We start from the raw sequence: 13893 nt of genomic DNA on the forward strand, positions 1-13893 counted from the left end.
AGACATTACTTCCATGGAGGTAAGTGCGCATGGTGACTGTTGTATCCAATACCGATGCAGTTACTGTGTTTCATCAACACTCTGATAGTCCACAGATTACAGAATGACTCCAGATGTGCATCGGAAACTACTACTGGACTTCCAGGAAAAGATCAAACCGTAGACTGTTTGAGACATTACTCCCATGGAGGTAAGTGCGCATGGTGACTGTTGTAATCAATTCCGATGCAATTTCTGTGTTTCATCAACACTCTGATAGTCCACAGATTACAGAATGCCTCCATATGTGCATCGGAAACTACTACTGGTCTTCCAGGGAACGTTCAAAGTGTAGATTGTCTGAGACATTACTCCCATGGAGGAAAGTGCGCATGGTGACTGTTGTATTCAATCCCGATGCAATTTCTGTGTTTCATCAACACTCTGCTAGTCCGCAGATTACAGAATGCCTCCAGATGTGCATCGGAAACTACTACTGGTCTTCGAGGGAACGATCAAAGCGTAAACTGTTTGAGACATTACTCCCATGGAGGAAACTGCGCATGGTGACTGTTGTATTCAATCGCGATGCAATTTCTGTGTTTCATCAACACTGATAGTCCACAGATTACGGAATGCCTACAGATGTGCATCGGAAACCACTACTGGTCTTCCAGGTAACGATCAAAGCGTAGACTGTTTGAGACATTACTCCCATGGAGGTAAGTGCGCATGGTGACTGTTGTATTCAATCCCGATGCAATTTCTGTGTTTCATCAACACTTTGAAGGTCCACAGATTACAGAATGCCTCCAGATGTGCATCGGAAACTACTACTAGTCTTCCAGGGACCGATCAAAGAGTAAACTGTTTGAGACATAACTCCCATGGAGGTAAGTGCGCATGGTGACTGTTGTATTCAATCCCGATGCAATATCAGTGTTTCATCAACACTCTGATAGTCCACAGATTACAGAATGCCTCCAGATGTGCACCGGAATCTACTACTGGTCTTCCAGGAAACGATTAAAACGTAGACTGTTTGAGACATTACTCCCATGGAGGAAACTGCGCATGGTGACTGTTGTATTCAATCGCGATGCAATTTCTGTGTTTCATCAACACTGATAGTCCACAGATTACGGAATGCCTACAGATGTGCATCGGAAACTACTACTGGTCTTCCAGGGAACGATCAAAGCGTAGACTGTTTGAGACATTACTCCCATGGAGGAAAGTGCGCATGGTGACTGTTGTATTCTATCCCGATGCAATTTCTGTGTTTCATCAACACTCAGATAGTCAACAGATTACAGAATGCCTCCAGATGTGCATCGGGAACCACTACTGGTCTTCCAGGGAACGATCAAAGCGTAGACTGTTTGAGCCATTACTCCCATGGAAGAAAGTGCGCATGGTGACTGTTGTATTCAATCCCGATGCAATTTCTGTGTTTCATCAACACTCTGATAGTCCACATATTACAGAATTCCTCCAGATGTGCATCGGAAACTACTACTGGTCTTCCAGGGAACGATCAAAGCGTAGACTGTCTGAGACATTACTCCCATGGAAGAAAGTGCGCATGGTGACTGTTGTATTCAATACCGATGCAATTACTGTGTTTCATCAACACTCTGATAGTCCACAGATTACAGAATGACACCAGATGTGCATCGGAAACTACTACTGGACTTCCAGGAAAAGATCAAACCGTAGACTGTTTGAGGCATTACTCCCATGGCGGAAAGTGCACATGGTGACTGTTGTATTCAATCCCGATGCAATTTCTGTGTTTCATCAACACTCTGATAGTCCACAGATTACAGAATGCCTCCAGATGTGCATCGGGAACCACTACTGGTCTTCCAGGGGACGATCAAAGCGTAGACTGTTTGAGCCATTACTCCCATGGAGGAAAGTGCGCATGGTGACCGTTGTATTGAATCCCGATGCAATTTCTGTGTTTCATCAACACTCTGATACTCCACAGATTACATAATGCCTTCAGATGTGCATCGGAAACTACTACTGGTCTTCCTGGGAACAATCAAAGCTTAGACTGTTTGAGATATTACTCCCATGGAGGAAAGTGCGCATGGTGACTGTTGTATTAAATCATGATGCAATTTCTGTGTTTCATCAACACTCAGATAGTCCACAGATTACAGAATTCCCCCAGATGTGCGTCGGAAACTAATACTGGTCTTCTTGGGAACGATCAAAGCGTAGACTGTTTGAGACATTACTCCCATGGAGGAAATAGCGCCTGGTGACTGTTGTATTCAATCCTGATGCAATTTCTGTGTTTCATCAACACTCTGATAGTCCGCAGATTACAGAATGCCTCCAGATGTGCATCGGAAACTACTACTGGTCTTCCAGGGAACGATCAAAGCGTAGACTGTTTGAGACATTACTCCCATGGAGGTAAGTGCGCATGGTGACTGTTGTATTCAATCCCGATGCAATTACCGTGTTTCATCAACACTCTGCTAGTCCGCAGATTACAGAATGCCTCCAGATGTGCATCGGAAACTACTACTGGTCTTCGAGGGAACGATCAAAGCGTAAACTGTTTGAGACACTACTCCCATGGGGGAAAGTGCGCATGGTGAGTGTTGTATCCAATCCCGATGCAATTACTGTGTTTCATCAACACTCTGCTAGTCCGCAGATTACAGAATGCCTCCAGACGTGCATCGGAAACTACTACTGGTCTTCCTTGGAATGATCGAATCGTAGACTGTTTAAGACATTACTCAAATGGAGGAAAGTGCGCATGGTGACTGCTGTATTCAATCCGATGCAATTTTGGTTTCATCAACACTCTGATAGTCCACAGATTACAGAATGCCTCCAGATGTGCATCGGAAACTACTACTGGTCTTCCAGGAAAAGATCAAAGCGTAGACTGTTTGAGACACTACTCCCATGGAGGTAAGTGCGCATGGTGACTGTTGTATTCAATCCCGATGCAATTTCTTTGTTTCATCAACACTTTGAAGGTCCACAGATTACAGAATGCCTCCAGATAAGCATCGGAAACTACTACTGGTCTTCCAGGGAACGATCAAAGAGTAAACTGTTTGAGACATAACTCCCATGGAGGTAAGTGCGCATGGTGACTGTTGTATTCAATCCCGATGCAATATCAGTGTTTCATCAACAATCTGATAGTCCACAGATTACAGAATGCCTCCAGATGTGCATCGGAAACTACTACTGGTCTTCCATGGAATGATCAAATTGTAGACTGTTTGAGACATTACTCTCATTGAGGAAAGTGCCGATGGTGACTGCTGTATTCAATCCCAAAGCAATTTCTGTGTTTCATCAACACTCTGATAGTCCACAGATTACAGAATTCCTCCACATGTGCATCGGAAACTACTACTGGCCTTCCAGGTAACGATCAAATCTTAGACAGTTTGAGACATTACTCCCATGGAGGAAAGTGCGCATGGTGTGTTGTATTCAATCCCGATGCAATTTCTGTGTTTCATCAACTCTCTGATAGTCCACAGATTACAGAATGCCTCCCGATGTGCATCGGAAACTGCTACTGGGCTTCCAGGAAACGATCAAAGCGTAGACTGTTTGAGACATTACTCCCATGGAGGAAATAGCGCCTGCTGACTGTTGTATCCAATCCCGAAGCAATTTCTGTGTTTCATCAACACTCTGATAGTCCACAGATTACAGAACGGCTCCAGATGTGCATCGGAAACTACTACTGGTCTTCCTTGGAATGATCGAATCGTAGACTGTTTAAGACTTTCTCCCATGGAGGAAAGTGCGCATGGTGACTGCTGTATTCAATCCGATGCAATTTTGGATTCATCAACACTCTGATAGTCCACAGATTACAGAATGCCTCCAGATGTGCATCGGAAACTACTACTGGTCTTCCAGGAAACGATCAAAGCGTAGACTGTTTGAGACATTACTCCCATGGAGGTAAGTGCGCATGGTGACTGTTGTATTCAATCCCGATGCAATTTCTTTGTTTCATCAACACTTTGAAGGTCCACAGATTACATAATGCCTCCAGATGTGCATCGGAAACTACTACTGGTCTTCCAGGGAACGATCGAAGAGTAAACTGTTTGAGACATATCTCCCATGGAGGTAAGTGCGCATGGTGACTGTTGTATTCAATCCCGATGCCATATCAGGGTTTCATCAACACTCTGATAGTCCACAGATTACAGAATGCCTCCAGATGTGCATCGGAAACTACTACTGGTCTTCCAGGAAACGATCAAAGCGTAGACTGTTTGAGACATTACTCAAATGGAGGAAACTGCGCATGGTGACTGTTGTATTCAATCCCGATGCAATTTCTGTGTTTCATCAACACTCTGATAGTCCACAGATTACGGAATGCCTCCAGATGTGCATCGGAAACTACTACTGGTCTTCCAGGTAACGATCAAAGCGTAGACTGTTTGAGACATTACTTCCATGGAGGAAAGTGCGCATGGTGACTGTTGTATTCAATCCCGATGCAATTTCTGTGTTTCATCAACACTTTGAAAGTCCAAGCATTAACGAATGCCTCCAGATGTACATCGGAAACTACTACTGGTCTTGCAGGGAACGATCAAAGCATAGACTGTTTGAGACATTACTCTCATGGAGGAAAGTGACGATGGTGACTGTTGTATTCAATCCCGTTGCAATTTCAGTGTTTCATCAACACTCTGATAGTCCACAGATTACAGAATTCCTCCAGATGTGCATCGGAAACTACTACTGGTCTTCCAGGTAACGATCAAATCTTAGACTGTTTGAGACATTACTCCCATGGAGGAAAGTGCGCATGGTGACTGTTGTATTCAATCCCGATGCAATTTCTGTGTTTCATCAACACTCAGATAGTCCACAGATTTCAGAATGCCTCCAGATGTGCATCGGAAACTACTACTGGTCTTCGAGGGAACGATCAAAGCGTAAACTGTTTGAGACACTACTCCCATGGGGGAAAGTGCGCATGGTGAGTGTTGTATCCAATCCCGATGCAATTACTGTGTTTCATCACACTCTGCTAGTCCGCAGATTACAGAATGCCTCCAGATGTGCATCGGAAACTACTACTGGTCTTCCTTGGAATGATCGAATCGTAGACTGTTTAAGACATTACTCAAATGGAGGAAAGTGCGCATGGTGACTGCTGTATTCAATCCGATGCAATTTTGGTTTCATCAACACTCTGATAGTCCACAGATTACAGAATGCCTCCAGATGTGCATCGGAAACTACTACTGGTCTTCCAGGAAAAGATCAAAGCGTAGACTGTTTGAGACACTACTCCCATGGAGGTAAGTGCGCATGGTGACTGTTGTATTCAATCCCGATGCAATTTCTTTGTTTCATCAACACTTTGAAGGTCCACAGATTACAGAATGCCTCCAGATAAGCATTGGAAACTACTACTGGTCTTCCAGGGAACGATCAAAGAGTAAACTGTTTGAGACATAACTCCCATGGAGGTAAGTGCGCATGGTGACTGTTGTATTCAATCCCGATGCAATATCAGTGTTTCATCAACACTCTGATAGTCCACAGATTACAGAATGCCTCCAGATGTGCATCGGAAACTACTACTGGTCTTCCAGGAAACGATCAAAGCGTAGACTGTTTGAGACATTACTCAAATGGAGGAAACTGCGCATGGTGACTGTTGTATTCAATCCCGATGCAATTTCTGTGTTTCATCAACACTCTGATAGTCCACAGATTACGGAATGCCTCCAGATGTGCATCGGAAACTACTACTGGTCTTCGAGGGAACGATCAAAGCGTAAACTGTTTGAGACACTACTCCCATGGGGGAAAGTGCGCATGGTGAGTGTTGTATCCAATCCCGATGCAATTACTGTGTTTCATCACACTCTGCTAGTCCGCAGATTACAGAATGCCTCCAGATGTGCATCGGAAACTACTACTGGTCTTCCTTGGAATGATCGAATCGTAGACTGTTTAAGACATTACTCAAATGGAGGAAAGTGCGCATGGTGACTGCTGTATTCAATCCGATGCAATTTTGGTTTCATCAACACTCTGATAGTCCACAGATTACAGAATGCCTCCAGATGTGCATCGGAAACTACTACTGGTCTTCCAGGAAAAGATCAAAGCGTAGACTGTTTGAGACACTACTCCCATGGAGGTAAGTGCGCATGGTGACTGTTGTATTCAATCCCGATGCAATTTCTTTGTTTCATCAACACTTTGAAGGTCCACAGATTACAGAATGCCTCCAGATAAGCATTGGAAACTACTACTGGTCTTCCAGGGAACGATCAAAGAGTAAACTGTTTGAGACATAACTCCCATGGAGGTAAGTGCGCATGGTGACTGTTGTATTCAATCCCGATGCAATATCAGTGTTTCATCAACACTCTGATAGTCCACAGATTACAGAATGCCTCCAGATGTGCATCGGAAACTACTACTGGTCTTCCAGGAAACGATCAAAGCGTAGACTGTTTGAGACATTACTCAAATGGAGGAAACTGCGCATGGTGACTGTTGTATTCAATCCCGATGCAATTTCTGTGTTTCATCAACACTCTGATAGTCCACAGATTACGGAATGCCTCCAGATGTGCATCGGAAACTACTACTGGTCTTCCAGGTAACGATCAAAGCGTAGACTGTTTAAGACATTACTTCGATGGAGGAAAGTGCGCATGGTGACGTATTCAATCCCGATGCAAATTCTGTGTTTCATCAACACTTTGAAAGTCCAAGGATTAAAGAATGCCTCCAGGTGTGCATCGGAAACCACTACTGGTCTTCCAGGGAACGATCAAAGCGTAGACTGTCTGAGGCATTACTCCCATGGCGGAAAGTGCGCATGGTGACTGTTGTATTCAATCCCGATGCAATTTCTGTGTTTCAGCAACACTCTGATAGTCCACGGATTACAGAATGCCTCCAGATGTGCATCGGAAACTACTACTGGGCTTCCATGGAATGATCAAATTGTAGACTGTTTGAGACATTACTCTCATTGAGGAAAGTGCCGATGGTGACTGCTGTATTCAATCCCAAAGCAATTTCTGTGTTTCATCAACACTCTGATAGTCCACAGATTACAGAATTCCTCCACATGTGCATCGGAAACTACTACTGGTCTTCCAGGTAACGATCAAATCTTAGACTGTTTGAGACATTACTCCCATGGAGGAAAGTGCGCATGGTGTGTTGTATTCAATCCCGATGCAATTTCTGTGTTTCATCAACACTCTGATAGTCCACAGATTACAGAATGCCCCCAGATGTGCATCGGAAACTACTACTTGTCTTCCAGGGAACGATCAAAGTTTAGACTGTCTGAGACATTACTCCCATGGAGGAAAGTGCTCATGGTGACTGTTGTATTCAATCATGATGCAATTTCTGTGTTTCATCAACACTCAGATAGTCCACAGATTACAGAATGCCCCCAGATGTGCATCGGAAACTACTACTGGTCTTCCAGGGAACGATCAAAGTGTAGACTGTCTGAGACATTACTCCCATGGAGGAAAGTGCTCATGGTGACTGTTGTATTCAATCATGATGCAATTTCTGTGTTTCATCAACACTCAGATAGTCCACAGATTACAGAATGCCCCCAGATGTGCATCGGAAACTACTACTGGTCTTCCAGGGAACGATCAAAGTGTAGACTGTCTGAGACATTACTCCCATGGAGGAAAGTGCGCATGGTGTGTTGTATTCAATCCCGATGCAATTTCTGTGTTTCATCAACACTCTGATAGTCCACAGATTACAGAATGCCCCCAGATGTGCATCGGAAACTACTACTGGTCTTCCAGGGAACGATCAAAGTGTAGACTGTCTGAGACATTACTCCCATGGAGGTAAGTGCGCATGGTGACTGTTGTATTCAATCCCGATGCAATATCAGTGTTTCATCAACACTCTGATAGTCCACAGATTACAGAATGCCTCCAGATGTGCATCGGAAACTGCTACTGGACTTCCAGGAAACGATCAAAGCGTAGACTGTTTGAGACATTACTCCCATGGAGGAAATAGCGCCTGGTGACTGTTGTATCCAATCCCGAAGCAATTTCTGTGTTTCATCAACACTCTGATAGTCCACAGATTACAGAACGGCTCCAGATGTGCATCGGAAACTACTACTGGTCTTCCTTGGAATGATCGAATCGTAGACTGTTTAAGACTTTACTCCCATGGAGGAAAGTGCGTATGGTGACTGCTGTATTCAATCCGATGCAATTTTGGTTTCATCAACACTCTGATAGTCCACAGATTAAGGAATGCCTCCAGATGTGCATCGGAAACTACTACTGGTCTTCCAGGAAACGATCAAAGCGTAGACTGTTTGAGACATTACTCCCATGGAGGTAAGTGCGCATGGTGACTGTTGTATTCAATCCCGATGCAATTTCTTTGTTTCATCAACACTTTGAATGTCCACAGATTACACAATGCCTCCAGATGTGCATCGGAAACTACTACTGGTCTTCCAGGGAACGTTCAAAGAGTAAACTCTTTGAGACATAACTCCCATGGAGGTAAGTGCGCATGGTGACTGTTGTATTCAATCCCGATGCAATATCAGGGTTTCATCAACACTCTGATAGTCCACAGATTACAGAATGCCTCCAGATGTGCATCGGAAACTACTACTGGTCTTCCAGGAAACGATCAAAGCGTAGACTGTTTGAGACATTACTCAAATGGAGGAAACTGCGCATGGTGACTGTTGTATTCAATCCCGATGCAATTTCTGTGTTTCATCAACACTCTGATAGTCCACAGATTACGGAATGCCTCCAGATGTGCATCGGAAACTACTACTGGTCTTCCAGGTAACGATCAAAGCGTAGACTGTTTGAGACATTACTTCCATGGAGGAAAGTGCGCATGGTGACTGTTGTATCCAATCCCGATGCAATTTCTGTGTTTCATCAACACTTTGAAAGTCCAAGCATTAAAGAATGCCTCCAGATGTACATCGGAAACTACTACTGGTCTTGCAGGGAACGATCAAAGCGTAGACAGTTTGAGACATTACTCTCATGGAGGAAAGTGACGATGGTGACTGTTGTATTCAATCCCGTTGCAATTTCAGTGTTTCATCAACACTCTGATAGTCCACAGATTACAGAATTCCTCCAGATGTGCATCGGAAACTACTACTGGTCTTCCAGGTAACGATCAAATCTTAGACTGTTTGAGACATTACTCCCATGGAGGAAAGTGCGCATGGTGACTGTCGTATTCAATCCCGATGCAATTTCTGTGTTTCATCAACACTCAGATAGTCCACAGATTTCAGAATGCCTCCAGATGTGAATCGGAAACTACTACTCGTCTTCCAGATAACAATCAAAGCGTAGACTGTTTGAGACATTACTCCCATGGCGGAAAGTGCGCATGGTGACTGTTGTATTCAATCCCGATGCAATTTCTGTGTTTCATCAACACTCTGATAGTCCGCAGATTACAGAATGCCTCCAGATGTGCATCGGAAACTACTACTGGTCTTCCAGGGAACGATCAAAGCGTAGACTATTTGAGACATTACTCCCATGGAGGAAAGTGCGCATGGTGACTGTTGTATTCAATCACGATGCAATTTCTGTGTTTCATCAACACTCTGATGGTCCAAGGATTACAGAATGCCTCCAGATGTGCATCGGAAACTACTACTGGTCTTCCAGGGAACGATCAAAGCGTAGACTGTTTGAGACATTACTCCCATGGAGGAAAGTGCGCGTGGTGAATGTTGTATTCAATCCCGATGCAATTTCTGTGTTTCATCAACACTCTGATAGTCCACAGATTACAGAATGCCTCCAGATGTGCATCGGAAACTACTACTGGTCTTCCAGGAAACGATCAAAGCGTAGACTGTTTGTGACATTACTCCCATGGAGGAAAGTGCGCATGGTGACTGTTGTATTCAATCCCGATGCAATTTCTGTGTTTCATCAACACTCTGATAGTTCACAGATTACGGAATGCCTCCAGATGTGCATCGGAAACTACTACTGGTCTTCCAGGTAACGATCAAAGCGTAGACAGTTTGAGACATTACTTCCATGGAGGAAAGTTCGCATGGTGACTGTTGTATTCAATCCCGATTCTATTTCTGTTTTTCATCAACACTTTGAAGGTCCAAGGATTACAGAATGCCTCCAGATGTGCATCGGAAACTACTACTGGTCTTGCAGGGAACGATCAAAGCGTAGACTGTTTGAGACATTACTCCATGGAGGAAAGTGCCGATGGTGACTGTTGTACTCAATCCCGATGCAATTTCTGTGTTTCATCAACACTCTGATAGTCCACAGATTACAGAATGCCTCCAGATGTGCATCAGAATCTACTACTGGTCTTCCAGGGAACGATCAAAGCGTAGACGGTTTGAGCCATTACTCCCATGGAGGACAGTTCGCATGGTGACTGTTGTATGCAATTTCGATGCAATTTCTGTGTTTCATCAAAACTCTGATAGTCCACAGATTACAGAATGCCTCCAGATGTGCATCGGAAACTACTACTGGTCTTCCAGGGAACGATCAAAGAGTACACTGCCTGAGACATTACTCCCATGGAGGAAAGTGCGCATGGTGACTGTTGTATTTAATCCCGATGCAATTACTGTGTTTCATCAACACTCTGATAGTCCACAGATTACAGAATGCCTCCAGATGTGCATCGGAAACTACTACTGGACTACCAGGAAACGATGAAACCGTAGACTGTTTGAGGCATTACTCCCATGGAGGGAAGTGCGCATGGTGACTGTTGTATTTAATCCCGATGCAATTACTGTGTTTCATCAACACTCTGATAGTCCACAGATTACAGAATGCCTCCAGATGTGCATCGGAAACTACTACTGGTCTAGTAGGGAACTATCAAATCGTAGACTGTTTGAGACATTACTCACATGGTGGAAAGTGCGCATGGTGACTGTTGTATTCAATTCCGATGCAATTACAGTGTTTCATCAACACTCTGACAGTCCGCAGATTACAGAATGCCTCCAGATGTGCATCGGAAACTACTACTGATCTTCCAGGGAACGATCAAAGCGTAGACTGTTTGAGACATTACTCCCATGGACGAAAGTGCGCATGGAGACTGTTGTATTCAATCCCGATGCAATTTCTGTGTTTCATCAACACTCTGATGGTCCAAGGATTACAGAATGCCTCCAGATGTGCATCGGAAACTACTGCTGGTCTTCCAGGGAACGATCAAAGCGTAGACTGTCTGAGACATTACTCCCATGGAGGAAAGTGCGCATGGTGACTGTTGTATTAAATCCCGATGCAATTACTGTGTTTCATCAACACCCTGATAGTCATCAGACTACAGAATGCCTCCAGTTGTGCATCGGAAACTACTACTGGTCTTCCAGGAAACGATCAAAGCGTAGACCGTTTGAGATATTACTCCCATGGAGGAAAGTGCGCATGGTGACTGTTGTATTCAATCCCGATGCAATTTCTGTGTTTCATCAACACTCAGATAGTCCACAGATTACAGAATGCCTCCAGATGTGCATCGGAAACTACTACTGGTCTTCCAGGGAACGATCAAAGCGTAGACTGTCTGAGACATTACTCCCATGGAGGAAAGTGCGCATGGTGACTGTTGTATTGAATCCCGATGCAATTTCTGTGTTTCAGCAACACTCTGATTGTCCACAGATTACAGAATGCCTTCAGATGTGCATCGGAAACTACTACTGGTCTTCCAGGAAACGATCAAAGCGTAGACTGTTTGAGACATTACTCCCATGGAGGAAAGTGCGCATGGTGACTGTAGTATTCAATCCCGATGCAATTTCTGTGTTTCATCAACACTTTCAAGGTCCAAGGATTACAGAATGCCTCCAGATGTGCATCGGAAACTACTACTGGTCTTCCAGGGAACGATCAAAGTGTAGACTGTCTGAGACATTACTCCCATGGAGGAAAGTGCGCATGGTGACTGTTGTATTCAATCCCGATGCAATTTCTTTGTTTCATCAATACTCTGATAGTCCACAGATTACAGAATGACTCCAGATGTGCCTCGGAAACTACTACTGGTCTTCCAGGGAACGATCAAAAAGTAAACTGTTTGAGACATTACTCCCATGGAGGTAAGTGCGCATGGTGACTGTTGTATTCAATCCCGATGCAATATCAGTGCTTCATCAACACTCTGATAGTCCACAGATTACAGAATGCCTCCAGATGTGCATCGGAAACTGCTACTGGACTTCCAGGAAACGATCAAAGCGTAGACTGTTTGAGACATTATACCCATGGAGGAAATAGCGCCTGGTGACTGCTGTATTCAATCCCGATGCAATTTCTGTGTTTCATCAACACTCTGATAGTCCACAGATTACAGAATTCCTCCAGATGTGCATCGGATACTACTACTGGTCTTCCAGGTAACGATCAAATCTTAGACTGTTTGAGATATTACTCCCATGGAGGAAAGTGCGCATGGTGACTGTTGTATTCAATCCCGATGCAATTTCTGTGTTTCATCAACACTCAGATAGTCCACAGATTACAGAATGCCTCCAGATGTGCATCGGAAACTTCTACTGGTCTTCCAGGGAACGATCAAAGCGTAGACTGTTTGAGCCATTACTCCCATGGATTAAAGTGCGCATGATGACTGTTGCATTCAATCCCGATGCAATTTCTGTGTTTCATCAACACTCTGATAGTCCAAGGATTACAGAATGCCTCCAGATGTGCATCGGAAATTACTACTGGTCTTCCAGGGAACGATCAAAGTGTAGACTGTCTGAGACATTACTCCCATGGAGGAAAGTGCGCATGGTGACTGTTGTATTCAATCCCGATGCAATTTCTTTGTTTCATCAATACTCTGATAGTCCACAGATTACAGAATGACTCCAGATGTGCCTCGGAAACTACTACTGGTCTTCCAGGGAACGATCAAAAAGTAAACTGTTTGAGACATTACTCCCATGGAGGTAAGTGCGCATGGTGACTGTTGTATTCAATCCCGATGCAATATCAGTGCTTCATCAACACTCTGATAGTCCACAGATTACAGAATGCCTCCAGATGTGCATCGGAAACTGCTACTGGACTTCCAGGAAACGATCAAAGCGTAGACTGTTTGAGACATTATACCCATGGAGGAAATAGCGCCTGGTAACTGCTGTATTCAATCCCGATGCAATTTCTGTGTTTCATCAACACTCTGATAGTCCACAGATTACAGAATGCCTCCAGATGTGCATCGGAAACTACTACTGGTCTTCCAGGGAACGATCAAATCGTAGACTGTCTGAGACATTACTCCCATGGAGGAAAGTGTGCATGGGGACTGTTGTATTCAATCCCGATGCAATTACTGTGTTTCATCAACACTCTGATAGTCCACAGATTACAGAATGCCTCCAGATGTGCATCGGAAACTACTACTGGTCTTCCAGGAAACAATCAAAGCGTAGACTGTTTCAGACATTACTCCCATGGAGGAAGGTGACGATGGTGACTGTTGTATTCAATCCCGATGCAATTTCTGTGTTTCATCAACACTCTGATAGTCCACAGATTACAGAATGCCTCCAGATGTGCATCGGAAACAACTACTGGTCTTCCAGGTAACGATCAAATCGTAGACTGATTGAGACATTACTCCCATGGAGGAAAGTGCGCATGGTGACTGTTGTATTCAATCCCGAGGCAATTTCTGTGTTTCATCAACACTTTGAAGGTCCAAGGATTTTAGAATGCCTCCAGATGTGCATCGGAAACTACTACTGGTCTTCCAGGGAACGATCAAAGGGTAGACTGTTTCAGACATTACTCCCATGGAGGAAATAGCGCCTGGTGACTGTTGTATTCAATCCCGTTGCAATTTCTGTGTTTCATC

Source organism: Schistocerca gregaria, chromosome 10 (assembly GCF_023897955.1).
Source record: "Schistocerca gregaria isolate iqSchGreg1 chromosome 10, iqSchGreg1.2, whole genome shotgun sequence".
Classification (NCBI taxonomy): Eukaryota; Metazoa; Arthropoda; class Insecta; order Orthoptera; family Acrididae; genus Schistocerca; species Schistocerca gregaria.